A 19,167-nucleotide genomic window follows, 5' to 3' on the forward strand; every position below is an offset into this window, starting at 1 on the left:
TAAACTTTCACTGCTATGCAGATGACACACAGCTGTATATATCAGCCAAACCAAATGATACTGACACAATCAGTAAGATAGAAGATTGTGTAAACGACATAAAAAACTGGATGTCGTGTAATTTTCTTTTACTTAATTCAGATAAAACTGAGGTTTTACTTGTTGGCTCTAAAGCTGCAAGAGACAAGTTGTCTAACCTGGTGCTAAACTTAAACACGTTCTCTGTTACTCCCAGCCCAGATGTAAAAAACTTAGGTGTCACAATAGATTCAGATCTCTCCTTTGATACACACATTAATAATATTACTAGAGTTGCTTTCTATCATTTGCGTAATATCTCTAAAATAAGAAATATACTATCTGTTAATGACGCCGAAAAACTGATCCATGCGTTTATAACTTCTCGGTTAGATTATTGTAATGCTCTTCTAACTGGATGCTCTGGTAGATCCTTAAACAAACTCCAGTTAGTTCAAAATGCAGCAGCTCGAGTGCTAACTAGAACTAAAAAATTTGATCATATCACTCCTGTTCTATCATCTCTACACTGGCTGCCAGTTAAATTTCGCATTGATTACAAAATACTTTTACTAACCTATAAAGCGCTACATGGTCTGGCTCCACAGTATCTGAGTGAGCTTATTAATTACTACAACCCAGCACGTCCACTTCGTTCACAAGATGCAGGGTTACTTATAGTTCCTAAAATTAAAAAGACCAAAGCTGGTGGAAGAGCGTTTTCTTACAAAGCTCCACAACTCTGGAATAATCTTCCTGCCTCTGTTCGGTATTCGGACACAGTCTCAATGTTTAAGTCTAAACTGAAAACATATTTATTTTCTCAGGCTTTTGATTAGTATAGACAAAGGCGCAGAGCTTGGGGGTTCTTGGTCATAGAAACTTGTGGTGATCAGGGATGTTGGGTCGCTGTCGTTCTGCCTCTCTTGTCCAATCACTCTGGTTTGGGTAGGAGAGGTGGGCGCTGATGTCCTGTGAAAGCCTTCATGACCTTGTTACCTGCTCGCTCTCCCTTTTAGTTATGCTGTAATAATTAGGGCTGCCGGAGTCTAAAACTCTCTGTAAAACTGTTTGTCAACTAGCATTGTACATTATTAACTACATTCTCTGTTGTTTTACCCCGAGGGCATTCTGATGGAAACCTGTTTACCCGCCGAGGTTAAGGATTAAAGTCGAGACTGCCGGGACAACGATGCTGCTCCTGTCAGATGTGACGGGTCTGGAGTAATTGCAACGACAAGAAATCACTACAGACTTTATTGAAGACTAGAGCGGATAACAACTCTATTATTATTTAATTGTTTATTTATCTATTTATTACCACTGTATGACTTTTAGATCATTCAATTCTGTGTTTGTATGATTTGTGTAAATCGTGTATTTATTTAAAGTATCCTCCAGACCACCCAAGAAGGATGGGCCCTGTTGAGTCTGGTTCCTCTCAAGGTTTCTTCCTGTAATTTTCAGGGAGTTTTTCCTTGCCACAGTCGCCCTCGGCTTGCTCAACAGGGGTTTTTGTATCTGTTGGTCCTGGATTTTGTAAAGTTGCTTTGAGACAATGTATATTGTAAAAAGCGCTATATAAATAAAGTTGACTTGACTTGACTAGTGTCTTTTGAGCACCTGGCTTGACTGGTGGCACCACTGAGATGTGAACCCAGGTGTGACTAGCGTCGGCGGGCGCGGCGGGCTAGTGTAACACACCGCCGTGCCAGCTAAGTGCCCACCAGACGCCAGTTTTGAGCCAAACCCCCCCCCAAACAAACCCTCAATTAGAATAAATGGAACGTTTAACCAGCGTTAGGTAGAGCATTAGCCTGCTGGACCACCCGAGTGCCCCCCTGGATGCCCATTTTCACCATAACACGTCCCCGGATGATACCGGGTGGTGTAACCGAATCATGCCCGTCGATTCAGTTCCCTGTAGCGTGAGTCCAGATTAAAACGTCCTGCAGGTTCTGCGTTCGGTCTATAAACTCCGGGTGCCAGGTGTGACCAGCGCTGGCGTTCCGCTCGGGTGGCGCCACCATCCTGCGGCTCGGCTGGACAGAGTGTTTAGCGAGACGACTCTAATGAGAGCTGGCGTGGGGAGCGGCGTGGCACAGCTTGGCTCGTCCTCACCTCATGATGAGGGTATCAATCATTAGAGACGGACCGCTGCCACGCCGGTGCCCGACGCCAGACAGACGAGGGGTGAACTTTACAAAGACTGAGGAGAAGTTTACAGGGGAACTTTTGATTGATTTCGGAGGTTCTGATTGGTCAGATCGGTGCACGAGTGCCCGAGTTTGTTGTTCACATGGACAAAGAAAAAGCTGGAGGGGCACACCGGTAGAACTGGTCTAAATGCTGGTCTAATTGGTCTGTTTTAGTCTAAATCTGATCTATTTAGGTCTGATATTGGTGTATTTTTGTTTAATGCTGGTCTAACTGATCTATTTAGGTCTGATACTGGTGTAGTTTTGTTTGATGCTGGTCTAGATGGTCTGTTTTGGTGTAATGCTGGTTTATTTTAAACTAATAATGGTCTTACTGGTCTGTTTTGGTATAATGTTGGTCTGTTTTGGTCTAATACTGGTTTATTTTAAACTAATACTGGTCTAACTGGTCTATTTTGGTGTAATGTTGGTCTAGCAGGTCTGTTTTGGTCATATTTACATTTTCAGCATTTAGCAGACGCTTTTATCCAAAGCAATTGAGGGTTAAGGGCCTTGCTCAGGGACCCAGCAGTGGCAACTTGGTGGTGGCGGGGCTTGAACCTGCAACCTTCTGTTTACTAGTCCAGTACCTTAACCACTGAGCTATCACTGGCCCTATGGTCATATGTTGGTGTAGCTGCCCTGGTTCTGGTTTCTTTTGGGGTAATGCTGGTCTCGCTGGTCTGTTTTGGTCTACTGCTGGTCTATCTGCTCTGTTTTGGTCTACTGCTGGTCTATCTGCTCTGGTGCTGGTCTATCTAGATCTAATGCTGGTCCATTTAGGTCTAATGCTGGGCTAGATGGTCTGTTTTGGTCTAATGCTGGTCCCTTTAGGTCTAATGCTGGTCTAACTGGTCTATTTTGGTGTAATGTTGGTCTGTGTTGGTCTTATGCTGGACTATATAGTCTGTTTTAGTCTAATGCTGGTCTAACTGGACTGTTGTGGGTTAAGGCTGGTCTCTTTAGGTCTAATGCTGGTCTAGCAGGTCTGTTTTGGTCTGATGCTGGTCTATCTGCTCTGGTACTGGTCTCTTTAGGTCTAATGTTGGTCTAGCAGGTCTGTTTTGGTCTGATGCTGGTCTATCTGCTCTGGTACTGGTCTCTTTAGGTCTAATGTTGGTCTAGCAGGTCTGTTTTGGTCTGATGCTGGTCTATCTGCTCTGGTACTGGTCTCTTTAGGTCTAATGCTGGTCTCGCTGGTCTGTTTTGGTCTAATTCTGGTCTGTTTTGGTCTAATGCTGGTCTATTGTGGTCTAATACTGGTCTAGCTGATCTGTTTTGGTCTAATAATGGGTCTATCTGTTCTGGTGCTGGTCTGTTTTGGTCTACTGCTGGTCTATCTGCTCTGGTGCTGGTCTATCGAGATCTAATGCTGGTCCATTTAGGTCTAATGCTGGGCTAGATGGTCTGTTTGGTTCTAATGCTGGTTCATTTAGGTCTAATGCTGGTCTGTTTTGGTCTAGTACTGGTCTAGATGGTCTGTTTATCATATGTTGGTCTATTGCTGGTCTATTTTGGTCTAATGCTGGTCTATTTTGGTCCAATACTGGTCTAGATGGTCCGTTTTGGTCTAATGCTGGTCTATTTTGGTCATATGTTGGTCTAGCTGGCCTGGCGCTTTTTTTTCTTTAGGTCTAATGCTGGTCTAGCTGGTCTGTTATGGACTAATGCTGGTCTCTTTAGGTCTGGAGCTGGTCTCTTTAGGTTTAATGGGTCTAACTGGTTTATGTTGGCATTGTGCTGGTCTGGTACTGGTTTATGGTCTCCCAGTGCTGGTCTCAGCTTTTTTGTTAGGTTATGCTGATTTTAACTGGCCTGATGGTACTGGTTTATTCTGGTTTGGTGCTCGCTTAATGGGTTTGTTGCTAATTAACGTGATGTAATGCTGGCCGGTGGGTTCAAAATTCAACAGGATGTCAGTGTGAATGAAGTGTGATGCCCGGGGCGCTCTATGCCCACCCAGTGCCCACTGTTTTGGGTTTTGTATCTGTGACTGACTGAATAAACGATGAGTATTGAATAAAAACGCTGAATCATTTTTCTCTTAATTAATTCAGAGCAGTAAAACGATCCGGTCGCTCTTGGGCTTCAGATCTAAACTGGAACGTGGCGTTGTGTTTGACGTGCCAGTCGCCCTCCGTCTCCTGCTCTCGGCTGGACTTCAGACCTTCAGAGTTTCTCGTCACATTTCTGGTTCTTATCGCGGCTAATCCCTCCGACAGCTCGCTGATAAATCCGGTGCAGACGTGATACCTGTCACAGCAGCTCTCGCTAATAAATAAATAAATAAATAGATAAATAAATAAACACTTTCTCCTCACGTGGCACCGATCGTCCCTCACTTGGTCTCCAGGTTTTGTGGACTCACATCTGAAGAACCGTGCTCAAGCAGTATTGTTTAGGAGACCTTTACAGCGATGAATGAATAAAGGAATCAGTGACTGCAGTGTCTGGTAGCTCAGAAAAGATGAGAGAGTTCAGTGACGATGGTATACTCTCTCTCTCTCTCTCTCTCTCTCTCTCTCTCACTCACACATTTACTCTTCAAAGATTTCTCACACTCTTTATAGAATTATGAAATAAGTTTCAGGAGAAAAGAGGACTCGGCTGAAACTCATAATCTACTGTCTTTGTATTTACCCATCATTCCCATCTCTCTGATTGGATGAATCCTCACACTCATCTACTACACATTCAAATAAATAAATTAAATAATAGACTTTAATAATAAACTTAAATAATAATAATTAGTACTACTACTAATAAAAACATTAATAATAATTAATAATAATATTAATAAATGATTATTATTTATTATTCTTAGTCTTATCATAATAATAAAATAATAGTAATTGTTGTTTTATTTATTATCATTGAATTATTATTATATTATTTATATTTTAGTGCATTATCACTTATTATTATTAAATAATAGTAATAAATAAAATTATTTTTTATTATTAATAGTAATGTTTATTATTATTATTTATTATTGTTATTTAAGATTATTATTATTATTTTATTATTAGTAGTAGCATTTATTATTATTTAAATTTATTATTAATGTTATTGTTATTATTATTATTTGTTTATTATTATTTATTATTATTATTATTTAAGTTTATTATTAATGTTATTATTATTATTTGTATGATTATTTTTATGATTTTTTTTATGATTTTTATTTTTATTTTTATTACTATTTTAATTATTATTAATTTATTATTATTATTATTAATGTTATTATTGTTGTTGTTATGATTATTTTTATGATTATTTTTATTATAATTTTTATTATTTTTTTTATTATTGTTATTATTATTATTTCTATAATTATTATTATTATTATTATTATGATAACATAATAAAAATTTATTTGTTTATTTATTTAATTATTAAGCTTTTTCTCGCACCCTCTTTTTATTCCTCTGCTCTGTTATTATTTCTTGCTCTCACATTTTTAACTCTCTCAGTTTCTTTCACATAAATTCCCTCTCTAACTCTCCTGGGTTTCACCGTTAGCCTCTCTGACTCTCTCTGAACTTTCCTCGTGTCTGAGAGTGAGCGCTCGGCTCTGGTAACTCCTACATCAGGTCCAGATTCTCACACAGGAAGTGAGAGTGTGAGTTATTCCGAGCGAGAGGAAGTTCAGGTTCTGCTCAGAGGTTTTAGAAAGTATCTGTGTTATATTTAGTGGAGCTGAAATAACCCACGGATGTCGTCACGGTTCCTGCTGAAGAACCGACTGTTCTTTGGTTCCATTTGGGTTCCAAACGTCCCTGGATTTAATGATGGGCGTGTTCCAGTTGGGATGCGGGCATGTTTAAATACATCTTACGTCATTTTTTTTTGTTTATTTTTATTTATTGTATTGTGTTGTTTGCACTTGGTCCAGGAGGAACGTTCCCCCAGGGGTCACATCCCATTTTATATGACGTGCCATACTGAAATGTAGACCAAGGGTCAGAACTAAGGGGTGCAGCCACTGTTCCATCATTCCAAAGAATATTTCCACTGCTCGCTAGTCCAGTGGTGGTGTGCTTTACACATACTTATCTTATTATTGTGACTTCACTCGACCCGCTCCCGAGTGCCCGGCTGCGAGCGCTTGATAAACGAGGCGCCGAGAGAAAAATACACAGCCCGGCGAACGCTCCATTCACAACGCCAGAACATCTGTGCACCTCTGGGAGGAAGGAAAGTGTGAGGGGAAGGAAAGCAGGCACGCGGAGGAGAGGAACGGCGAGTGTTTGGGTTTCTGAGAGAACGTCTGTGCGGTGAGGTCATGGTTTCATTGACTGAGCGTGAGGGGGGTCTGGCGTGTCTCAGAGTCAGACGTTCACTTGTAGAAGGTGTTACTCTACGCTTCTGGAATGAAGATGGAAAAATACTTTATTTTACTCTGTTTACATCATGGAGAGCGTACGCCGTACGGCCAGAAGTATTCGGACGCCTGATCGTGAGCCGCATGTGTGTGAACGTTTCAGCTAGAACAGCAGCCGCTCCTCTGAGAAGCTTCTCACAAGACTTTGTAATGTTGCATGTCTGTGGGAATTTGTGCCTTTCAGAATGTTTTAGTTTTGTTACCTCAGTGCTGTTTTGATTTTACATCCACATTACACACATGGAATTGGATTGATTCAGTCATTTGATGAGTCATTTGTTTTGATTGATTCATTGATTCATTTGATTAATTCATTTGATTTGACTCATTCCATGATTGATTTACTTATTGATTCATTTGGTTAAATTGATTGATTATTCATTTGATTTGACTGATTTATTTGTTGAGTCACTAGATTTTATTGAGTCACTCATTCATTCATTATTTGATTGATTTATTTGATCAGACTGATTGATTGCTTCATTCATTTGTTGATTCACTTGATTTGATTGACTTTTTTCATTTGATTTTGATTATTTGGTTTGACTGATCGACTGATTCATTCATTTATTTGATTCATTTAATTTGATTGATTCATTCATTAGGTTCGACTGATTCATTCATTTGTTGATTCACTTGAGTTGATTGATTCTTTCATTTGATTAATTATTTGGTTTGACTGATTGGTTCATGGATTCATTTGTTGATTCATTTACTTTGGTTGATTTATTCATTTGAATCATTTTATTTAACTGACTCATGGATCGATTCATTTATTTTAACTGATTTATTGATTTATTTATTGATTTGAGTTGATTCATTTGATTTGACTGATTAATTTGTTGAATCACTTAATTTGGTTGATTTATTCATTCATTTGATTGATTCATTTGGTTTGACTGTTTGATTCATTGACTGTTCATTTGTTGATCATTCGATTTGACTGATGTATTGATTTAATTTAATTTAAATGATTCATTGATTCATTTGGTTTGACTAGTTCATTCATTCGTTGATCTGATTGATTCTTTCATTTGATTGATTATTTGGTTTGACTGATTGATTCATTTGTTGATTCATTTAATTTGGTTGATTTATTTATTCCTTTATAGGATTTGATTGAGTTATTGATTGATTCATTTGATTTGATTGACTGATTCCTTCATTTGATTGATTCATTTGGTTTGACTGTTTGATTCATTGACTGTTTATTTGTTAATTAATTTGATTTGAGTGATTGATTCATTGGATTGACTCATTTAATTGAGTCATTTGATTTGAGTGATTGATTCATTGATTGAAAAATGTGAAAAGTGAAGAAAAAGGAAGTGAAAATGTATTTTAAAAAATTAAAATAAAAACAGTCCCCAGGATGTAAATCTGGTCACCTGACTGTGCGCTGTAGCATGGCGGCTATGCTAGGTGCACCGTTCTGTAGCACTAGCGCAGCAGGAATTGTTGTATTTTAGCTGTTTAAGGTGAAGCAGCAAAGCCGGGAGAATTCCACATCTGGGAGGAATGAGTGTGTGTACGGCTGATTCATGACGACACACACACACACACACACACACACACACACACACACACACACACACACACACACACACACACACACACACACACACACTGGTTCACTCGTTCATCAGGGATCAGATTTACACAGCGGAGAGGAAACGCTGAACCTCTGGGATTTATTTCTCCTCATTATTTTATTTCCTTTTCCAGATGTTGTGGATGATCCACATGATCCACACGCAGGGTTTTTAACACTCGGCTCTTTTTGCATGATGCAAGAACCTACTTTACGAATGTTAATGTTTAATGGGTGTTGTTGACGTAGACCATACTACGCACGTGTGGTGAGATCCATCCCAGAATTCCTGATGCTTTTTAATGCTGTATTGTGTCAGGTATTATGTCTGATCAGTAATGGTTTTCAGAGCAGTTTGCTGAATCTTTCAATAATATTATGCACTGTAGAGGGTAAAATTCCTAAAAACTGCTATTTTTAGAAACTGTAAACTTTGTAAGGTGTAGGAACGAGACTCCAGAGATTTTGGGTTCAAACTTGATGCGTTAGCTTACATTTCCTGGACAGTCCTATACATATATCCTTGTTCCTAGTCCATATCTGATATTTATTTATACACGACGTCTCCAGCGGGGCTTCGTATTTCGGTTTGAAAAGTCTTTTATCTTCTTGCTCGTGTCCACTAGCGTTGTTTACGCGCCGCATCCGCTAACCGCGCTCTCCCATCTCCTGGAGCTTTTCCTGGGGTCTTCATCTCTGAACTGCGGGGAGCCATTAGTCCTCCCGCGGCCCCTTTTAGCGCTCGACAAATGGCGTTAATTACAGCACTTAGAGCGGCTTTTAATTACACTCAATTACGCTTCTGGCTTAATAAGGAGCGGCCCGAGCTGATCGGTAGATTGATAGTCTGATAGATCGGTGAGAACATCCTTTTGTGTGCGTTCCAAAATTAACCTGCTAATGACGCCGTTTCCGCGGCTGGAGGAGCGGAGGGGGCAGGGGGGCACCCGGGCCGTGGCACGAGCGGTCGAAGCAGCAGAAACGGCAGCAGAGACGCCAGGGGTCCGGGTCGCCCTCGGCAGCAGAGACGCCAGGGGTCCGGGTCGCCCTCGGCAGCAGAGACGCCAGGGGTCCGGGTCGCCCTCGGCAGCAGAGACGCCAGGGGTCCGGGTCGCCCTCGGCAGCAGAGACGCCAGGGGTCCGGGTCGCCCTCGGCAGCAGAGACGCCAGGGGTCCGGGTCGCCCTCGGCAGCAGAGACGCCAGGGGTCCGGGTCGCCCTCGGCAGCAGAAGTCATTTCAGAATTGTGACTGAATATATTTCTGATGAGCGCACTCCACTAACGGGTTCAACTCTCAGCTCAGCTACCGACCGGCCGGGCGCCTACACAGACGATGATGATTGATCGATGTCCGCCGGAGGGAGGGTCGTAGGGGTTCCTCGTAACTGCTGCAGTTACGCCCTCTGCTGGTGGGTGCGTGACTCTCCATGCGCGATACGGCTCTCCGTATGAACCCGCCCGGAGCAGGTGAAAAGAAGCGGTCGGTGCTGCACACGTGTTGGGGGGGGGTGTGTGTTGGTCACGACTCTCCTCGGTCAGGAGTGGAGCTCTGCAGCAGTAAAGAGGAAATACTGTCTGGGAATTGGATACGACTAAACTGCTATCATTCCTCTAATTCCACATACTGGATTGGATTGATTCATTCATTCATTTGATTGATTCATTTGATTTGATTCAGTAATTGATTCATCGATTCACTGATTGAAAGATTGATTTATTGATTCAGTGATTAAAAGATTAATTCATTTGATTTGATTCATTGTTTGATCCATTGATTTGATTCACAAATTGAACAATTGATTTGTTGATTCATTTGATTTATTCATTTGATCCATTATTGATACATTGATTCACTGATCAAAATATAAATTTATTTGAATTGATTCATTTGATTTAATTCAATTGATTTGATTCATTGAATGATTTATTGATTGATTCACAGATGGATTTGTTGATTCATTTGATTGATTGATTTAATTTAATTCATAATGTATTGATTGATTTGCAGATTGATTCATTGATTCATTTAATTGATTCACAAATGGAAAGATTGATTTGTTGATTCATTTGATTGATTCATTTCATTTAATTGATTGATGCATTGATTGACTCACAGGTTAAAAATTTGATTTGATTCAGACAATGATTCATTGATTCACTTATTAAAGGTAATTTCTTTTATTTGATTCATTTGATTTGATTCATTGATTGATTCACAAATTAAAATATTAATTCATTTGATTTGATTCAGTAATTGATTCATTGATTCACTTATTAAAATATTGATTTATTGATTCAGTGATTCATTTGATTGATTCATCTGATTTAATCCATTAATTCATAGATTTGATTCAGTGATTGAGTCACAGATTGAATGATTGATAATTGATTCATTTGATTGACTGATCGTCATTTTACCACTGATTTATCCTGGTCAGGGTCGCAGTGGGTCTGATTCATTGGGCGCCTGTCCATCACAGGACAAACACACACACACACACACACACACACACACACACACACACAGTGTAATTTCTAGTAGCGTCAGTTGGACTGACTGCGCATGTCTTTGGACTGGGAGGAAACCGGAGCACCTGGAGGAAACCCATACAGACACGGAGAGAACTCCACACAGACAGGGAATTGAACCCAGGACCTTCGTGATGTGAGGTGACAGTGCTACCCTCTGATTTGTTCCTTTAGTTAGAACGACGTCCATTTCCATACTAAACACGATCTCTCACGCCCGCTTCAGTCAGCGAGACGCATCACTTCCACGTCCGCTTCCTGCAGGCGTGTTTATACGGTTATTGTTCACGCACACGGGACGTATAAACGCTCAGTGAAGGCGTGTGTAGACGTCCACGCGTGTTCAGCTGGAGGAATCATTAATTCTGTAAAGCTAAACGCTTCAGCCTGAGGGTGGGGGGGTGGGAGGGGGGTCCTGCGTGTCCGATCAACGTGAAAAATTGGAAGCAATTAAGGTACGCTTTACACCGACATCATTTTATGGCTTCCAGGGGAACGGGCGAGTTTTCCCATGAGTCCCTGCTGCGGCGGCGGCCGGGATGAATTTACTGGATGTTCAGGCTCGAGTTACGAGGATTAATTCGAACCTTCAGCTCGTATCCGGACTCTCATTATTCTGAGCTGGAATGTTTTAGTTCCTCGTGTGTTGGAATGAATCCTGAATGAAAGTCGTCTTTATGAGGTTTATAATCGGTTTATTTTGTGAATGACGACTTTTTCCACGTGCGAGTGCAGGGAAGAGTGGGACCACGGCGGCACATCCAAGGGCTCGATGCTTGAGCTCCAACCGGCCAAGCTGTGTGTCCACAGTACAGCGTGTGTTTAACAGGGACTTGTGAAGGACCGTCATGGGATCCTTGGATTTCTACAACTGTTCCTCTTTTTGTTTTCGAAACCTGCAGGGTCGTGGCACTCGGTTGGCGCAGCGGTAAAACACGCTAGCTCGCCAGTGCATTGCAAGTTTTTTTATATTCACATTCCACAAGTTGAATGGGCTTGTTAAGTCTGACGTCACACGTGACGTTCGGACCATTTCCGGGTCCAAACGCAAACAACTATGATATGATAAGATAAGATAAGGCTGAACCTCTGAACCTTTTTATATATATTGTAAAAGCAATATTGCACTAATTGTAATTTTCTATGTTTATTGTCATAAATATTTCCTGTTTGGTTAAATAATACTTATTTGAAGTGGAGACTTGGTATTTTAACTATTGATAATTTTTCCTGGTAATCAATGTATGCTGTTATTCATTAGTCCTCTTTGGTTAGCCCTTAAGAGGGCAGAATTGTATTGGCTCTATATACGGAAAATATATATAAAATATACGGAAAGAAAGAGGACGCGGAGCAATAGATTTTTTACCGTAGTTTTGTTTGTTATACGCCAATTGCGAACATATTGAGTTTTTATTTTGTTTTTATAAGAAACTTGGATTAATGGATAAGCCAATTTAAGAAGAAAGTTAAAATAAATAATGTTTGTGGGAAAACTTATGGAACTCTGTGTCGCTGTCATTGGAAATTGGGTTTACAAACACGAGTCATAAACTTCTAGTCCTTCTCAATAGCGATCTGGACGAGAAAAGGTCTTTTATATATATATATATAGACAAGATGTGCAGTACACTAGTTCATGTCATTATTTAATTTCATGTCAACTCATCAAGAGGTAAGCGCTCATATTTTTAATTCATTACATGAAAACTGACATTTCTGACTCTTTGGTTTTACTTTTAATCAGTATAGCTTATAGCTTATAGCTTATAAAAATCTAAAATCCAGGATATCACATGTAAATTATATGAACATATTACATGTAAATTCAAAACAGCTCGAAACACGTGTAATGAATATACAATTTGACAGTTTACATTAAATTATGAACAAAAATATGACTTCATGATATCTAATTGCAAGAAAAGCGGTAGAAAGACAGTTGGGTAGTTTTTTTCCGACTCGGACACAGCACTGTGGTATATTGAAAATACGAGGGGTCTCATTATGAAACCTTATGAATGATTTATTTATTGATTCATTTTATAATTTAGTTGATGGACTAATTGACGGAATGATTGATTCATTTGATTGATTTATTGACTATGATTGAGTCATTGATTCATTTGATCTATTCATTTGATTGATAGATAAATTGACTAATTTATTTGATTGATTCATTTGATTGAATCATTTGATTTGATTGATTCATTGGCTAAATGATTGATTCATTGATTTATTTGACCTATTCATTTGATTGACAGATTGATTGACTGATGATTGATTCATTTGATTGATTCATTTGATTGATTCATTTCATTGATTCATTTCATTGATTCATTTCATTGATTCATTTCATTGATTAATTGACTGATTTATTCATTCATTTGATTGATTCATTTGATTGATTTATTGACTGTATGATTGATTCATTTGATTGATTCATTTGATTGATTCATTTGATTGATAGATGAATTGACTGAATGATTGATTCATTTGATTGATAGATTAATTGACTGATTTATTGATTCATTTGATTGATTCATTTGATTGATTCATTGACTGATTTTATTGATTCATTTGATTGATTCATTGACTGATTTTATTGATTCATTTTATTGATTCATTTGATTGATTGACCTGCATGATAAATCAATGAACCAATTTGGTTGATTCATTCATTTGATTGATTCATTCATTCATTTATACTTTATTGATAGTATTAATAGGAAATCAGTCAGAGATTTGTGTTTATTTCTCTAAAACCTTTAATGTTTCTATTTAACGATGTTAGGGGGGTGCAAATACTTTTCCAAACCTCCGTACGGACGTTGCCAGATCCCTCTGGATCCATCATGTCACTTTTATCTCTGATGGGATGACGTGGACGTTGTGGGAGCTTTATTTACAGACAGGTTTGAGTTCAGACGTTTGGGAGCGTGACCCTCATACGGACCGTAATATATCATTTTCCCAGCATGCTCCTGGTAACTAAGGAAAACACCAACGCTGAGACTGACGTCATGCCGGTTTGGCACTGCCCGGCCGAACGGGGGGGGTGGGGTGGGATCGAGGGGTAACGTGAGTGTGGTTCCTAAACCTCAAACCTTCGGGTTCAGCAGGTCCGTTTGGACTCCGGCGTGTCGGAACGTGTGACGGCGGTGCAGCTGAGGTCACGTCCGTCACCAACGTCCCACAGCGGTGCCAGCGCTAGCTTCCTGGCAGGCTAATAAAGAGCGTGGTACACGGAGCGCTAGGGGTTTTATTAGGTGCTTTGTTGATGCTGGAAAGACGCGGTTAATGCAGGACGGATGTCGGCGCGGTGTTTACAGCGACGGCTAATTGGGGGAATTTTTGGGGTGGAACGTGAGCCTGTTCTGCTCCGCCGTTTTAACTTAGCTTAGATTAGCTAGTTCAGTGGACGTACGGCGCTTTTCCACTTGGTTAGCCCACTTATTTACTCGTGGCGGTAAATATTATGTCATTATTTACTTAATTTTATTCTCAGCTTGTCTAAAGAATATTTGGTGGCACGGAGGCTCGGTGGGTAGCACGGTCGCCTCACAGCGAGAAGGTCCTGTGTTCGAATCCCAGGTAGAGCGGAACCGGTCCTTTCTGTGTGGAGTTTTGCATGTTCTCTCAATTTGTTCCCAAACAAAGACATGCAGTCAGATTAACTGGAGCTGTTAAGTCCGTGTGTGTGTGTGTGTGTGTCTGTCTGTCTGTCTGTCTGTCTGTCTGTCTGTCTGTCTGTCTGTCTGTCTGTCTGTCTGTCTGTCTGTCTGTCTGGCCGTCCAGTGATGGACTGGCGACCTGGACTCGGGACACTCAAACTCAGGACACGTAAACTCGGCACACAGGACACGTAAACTCGGACTCGGAACACAGGACACGTAAACTCTGACTCGGAACACAGGACACGTAAACTCGGACACAGGACACGTAAACTCTGACTCGGACACAGGAAACGTAAACTCGGACACAGGACACGTAAACTCGGACACAGGACACGTAAACTCAGACTCGGGACACGTAAACTCGGACTCGGACACGTAAACTCAGACTCGGGACACGGGACACGTAAACTCTGACTCGGACACAGGACACGTAAACTCGGACACAGGACACGTAAACTCGGACTCGGAACACAGGACACGTAAACTCGGACTCGGAACACAGGACACGTAAACTCGGACTCGGACACAGGAAACGTAAACTCGGACACAGGACACGTAAACTCTGACTCGGACACAGGGCACGTAAACTCGGACACAGGACACGTAAACTCGGACACAGGACACGTAAACTCGGACTCGGACACAGGACACGTAAACTCGGACTCGGACACAGGGCACGTAAACTCGGACACAGGGCACGTAAACTCGGACACAGGACACGTAAACTCGGACTCGGACACAGGGCACGTAAACTCGGACACAGGACACGTAAACTCGGACTCGGACACAGGACACGTAAACTCGGACTCGGACACAGGACACGTAAACTCGAACTCGGGACACAAAAACTCGGACTCAGGACAATACTTTTCTCCGTATCATGTATGTGAACATGTAACCTTAGTACCTGACCTTTCTGTGTGTGCCTGTGGGAATTTGTGCCCATTGCGTAAGAGGAACGTTTATGAAGTCATGAGGTCAGGTAGAGGCGTGGCAGTTCATCCTAACTCATAAGCGAGAGTGAAGCTCTGACGCTCGATGGGTGAAAAGAAGCGGTTTCCAGCCAGCAGAGAAACGCTCGACCGTTTCAGTGTTCCGACTTTTTTCTCTCTTTCTTTCTTTCTTTCTTTTTGTTCCTTTATTTCGTTTCATCTGGAACACCTACGGACGCTCGGAACACAGGACACGTAAACTCGGACTCGGACACAGGACACGTAAACTCGGACTCGGGACACAGGACACGTAAACTCGGACTCGGGACACAGGACACGTAAACTCGGACTCGGACACAGGACACGTAAACTCGGACACAGGACACGTAAACTCGGACTCGGACACAGGACACGTAGACTCGGACACAGGACACGTAAACTCGGACTCGGACACAGGACACGTAAACTCGGACACAGGACACGTAAACTCGGACTCGGACACAGGACACGTAAACTCGGACACAGGACACGTAAACTCGGACTCGGGACACAGGACACGTAAACTCGGACACAGGACACGTAAACTCGGACTCGGGACACAGGACACGTAAACTCGGACTCGGGACACAGGACACGTAAACTCGGACTCGGACACGTAAACTCAGACTCGGGACACGGGACACATAAACTCTGACTCGGACACAGGACACGTAAACTCTGACTCGGACACAGGACACGTAAACTCGGACACAGGACACGTAAACTCGGACTCGGAACACAGGACACGTAAACTCGGACTCGGAACACAGGACACGTAAACTCGGACTCGGACACAGGAAACGTAAACTCGGACACAGGACACGTAAACTCTGACTCGGACACAGGGCACGTAAACTCGGACACAGGACACGTAAACTCGGACTCGGACACAGGACACGTAAACTCGGACTCGGACACAGGGCACGTAAACTCGGACACAGGACACGTAAACTCGGACTCGGACACAGGGCACGTAAACTCGGACACAGGACACGTAAACTCGGACTCGGACACAGGACACGTAAACTCGGACTCGGGACACAGGACATGTAGACTCTGACTCGGGACACAGGACACGTAAACTCGGACTCGGGACACAGGACACGTAAACTCGAACTCGGGACACAAAAACTCGGACTCAGGACAATACTTTTCTCCGTATCATGTATGTGAACATGTAACCTTAGTACCTGACCTTTCTGTGTGTGCCTGTGGGAATTTGTGCCCATTGCGTAAGAGGAACGTTTATGAAGTCATGAGGTCAGGTAGAGGCGTGACAGTTCATCCTAACTCATAAGCGAGAGTGAAGCTCTGACGCTCGATGGGTGAAAAGAAGCGGTTTCCAGCCAGCAGAGAAACGCTCGACCGTTTCAGTGTTCCGACTTTTTTCTCTCTTTATTTCTTTCTTTCTTTTTGTTCCTTTATTTCGTTTCATCTGGAACACCTACGGACGCTCGGAACACAGGACACGTAAACTCGGACTCGGACACAGGACACGTAAACTCAGACTCGGGACACAGGACACGTAAACTCGGACTCGGGACACAGGACACGTAAACTCGGACTCGGGACACAGGACACGTAAACTCAAGACTCGGGACACGTAAACTCGGACTCGGGACACAGGACACGTAAACTCAGACTCGGGACACAGGACACGTAAACTCAGACTCGGGACACAGGACACGTAAACTCAGACTCGGGACACAGGACACGTAAACTCGGACTCGGGACACAGGACACGTAAACTCAAGACTCGGGACACGTAAACTCGGACTCGGGACACAGGACACGTAAACTCTGACTCGGGACACAGGACACGTAAACTCGGACTCGGGACACAGGACACGTAAACTCGGACTCGGGACACAGGACACGTAAACTCGGACTCGGACACAGGACACGTAAACTCGGACTCGGGACACAGGACACGTAAACTCGGACTCGGACACAGGACACGTAAACTCGGACTCGGGACACCGGACACGTAAACTCGGACTCGGGACACAGGACACGTAAACTCAGACTCGGGACACAGGACACGTAAACTCAGACTCGGGACACAGGACACGTAGACTCTGACTCGGGACACGTAAACTCGGACTCGGACACGGGACACGTAAACTCGGACTCGGGACACAGGACACGTAAACTCGGACTCGGGACACAGGACACGTAAACTCGGACTCGGGACACAGGACACGTAAACTCGGACTCGGGACACAGGACACGTAGACTCTGACTCGGGACACAGGACACGTAAACTCGGACTCGGGACACAGGACACGTAGACTCTGACTCGGGACACAGGACACGTAAACTCGGACTCGGGACACAGGACATGTAGACTCTGACTCGGGACACAGGACACGTAAACTCGGACTCGGGACACAGGACATGTAGACTCTGACTCGGGACACAGGACACGTAAACTCGGACTCGGGACACAGGACATGTAGACTCTGACTCGGGACATGGAACTCGGGACACAAAAACTCGGACTCAGGACAATACTTTTCTCTTTATCATGTATGTGAACATGTAACCTTAGTACCTGACCTTTCTGTGTGTGCCTGTGGGAATTTGTGCCCATTCCGTAAAAGGAACGTTTATGAAGTCATGAGGTCAGGTAGAGGCGTGGCAGTTCATCCTAACTCATAAGCGAGAGTGAAGCTCTGACGCTCGATGGGTGAAAAGAAGCGGTTTCCAGCCAGCAGAGAAACGCTCGACCGTTTCAGTGTTCCGACTTTTTTCTCTCTTTCTTTCTTTCTTTCTTTTTGTTCCTTTATTTCGTTTCATCTGGAACACCTACGGACGCTCGGAACACAGGACACGTAAACTCGGACTCGGACACAGGACACGTAAACTCGGACTCGGGACACAGGACACGTAAACTCGGACTCGGGACACAGGACACGTAAACTCGGACTCGGGACACAGGACACGTAAACTCAGACTCGGGACACAGGACACGTAGACTCTGACTCGGGACACAGGACACGTAAACTCGGACTCGGGACACAGGACATGTAGACTCTGACTCGGGACACAGGACACGTAAACTCGGACTCGGGACACAGGACATGTAGACTCTGACTCGGGACATGGAACTCGGGACACAAAAACTCGGACTCAGGACAATACTTTTCTCTTTATCATGTATGTGAACATGTAACCTTAGTACCTGACCTTTCTGTGTGTGCCTGTGGGAATTTGTGCCCATTCCGTAAGAGGAACGTTTATGAACTCATGAGGTCAGGTAGAGGCGTGGCAGTTCATCCTAACTCATAAGCGAGAGTGAAGCTCTGACGCTCGATGGGTGAAAAGAAGCGGTTTCCAGCCAGCAGAGAAACGCTCGACCGTTTCAGTGTTCCGACTTTTTTCTCTCTTTCTTTCTTTCTTTCTTTTTGTTCCTTTATTTCGTTTCATCTGGAACACCTACGGACGCTCCGGCGGCTTTTAGAGTGGCGTCACGACGCGGCGAGTGAACGCAGAGGCCAGGGATACGCATTGTGCGAGAGCATTAGCGGCTCCTCCGAGCGCCCGCTCTTCCTCCGGCTTCCACAAAGGACCCTCGGTGCTTTTTATGAAAGCTTTTAATACGTTTTTAACACCGCCGGACCCTCTTTAGTTGACGGCGCCGCTCCACAGATCCACCGCGGCTTTTTATTCGCTCGCAGGAGTCAGGGTTTTTTTTTCTGCTGCGTCTTCTGAAGGACGAGAAGAAAAGCAGAATATATTATAAACACCGATCAGCCATAACATTAAAACCACCTCCTTGTTTCTACACTCACTGTCC

The sequence above is a fragment of the Trichomycterus rosablanca genome, chromosome 14, assembly GCF_030014385.1.
Source record: "Trichomycterus rosablanca isolate fTriRos1 chromosome 14, fTriRos1.hap1, whole genome shotgun sequence".
Lineage (NCBI taxonomy): Eukaryota > Metazoa > Chordata > Actinopteri > Siluriformes > Trichomycteridae > Trichomycterus > Trichomycterus rosablanca.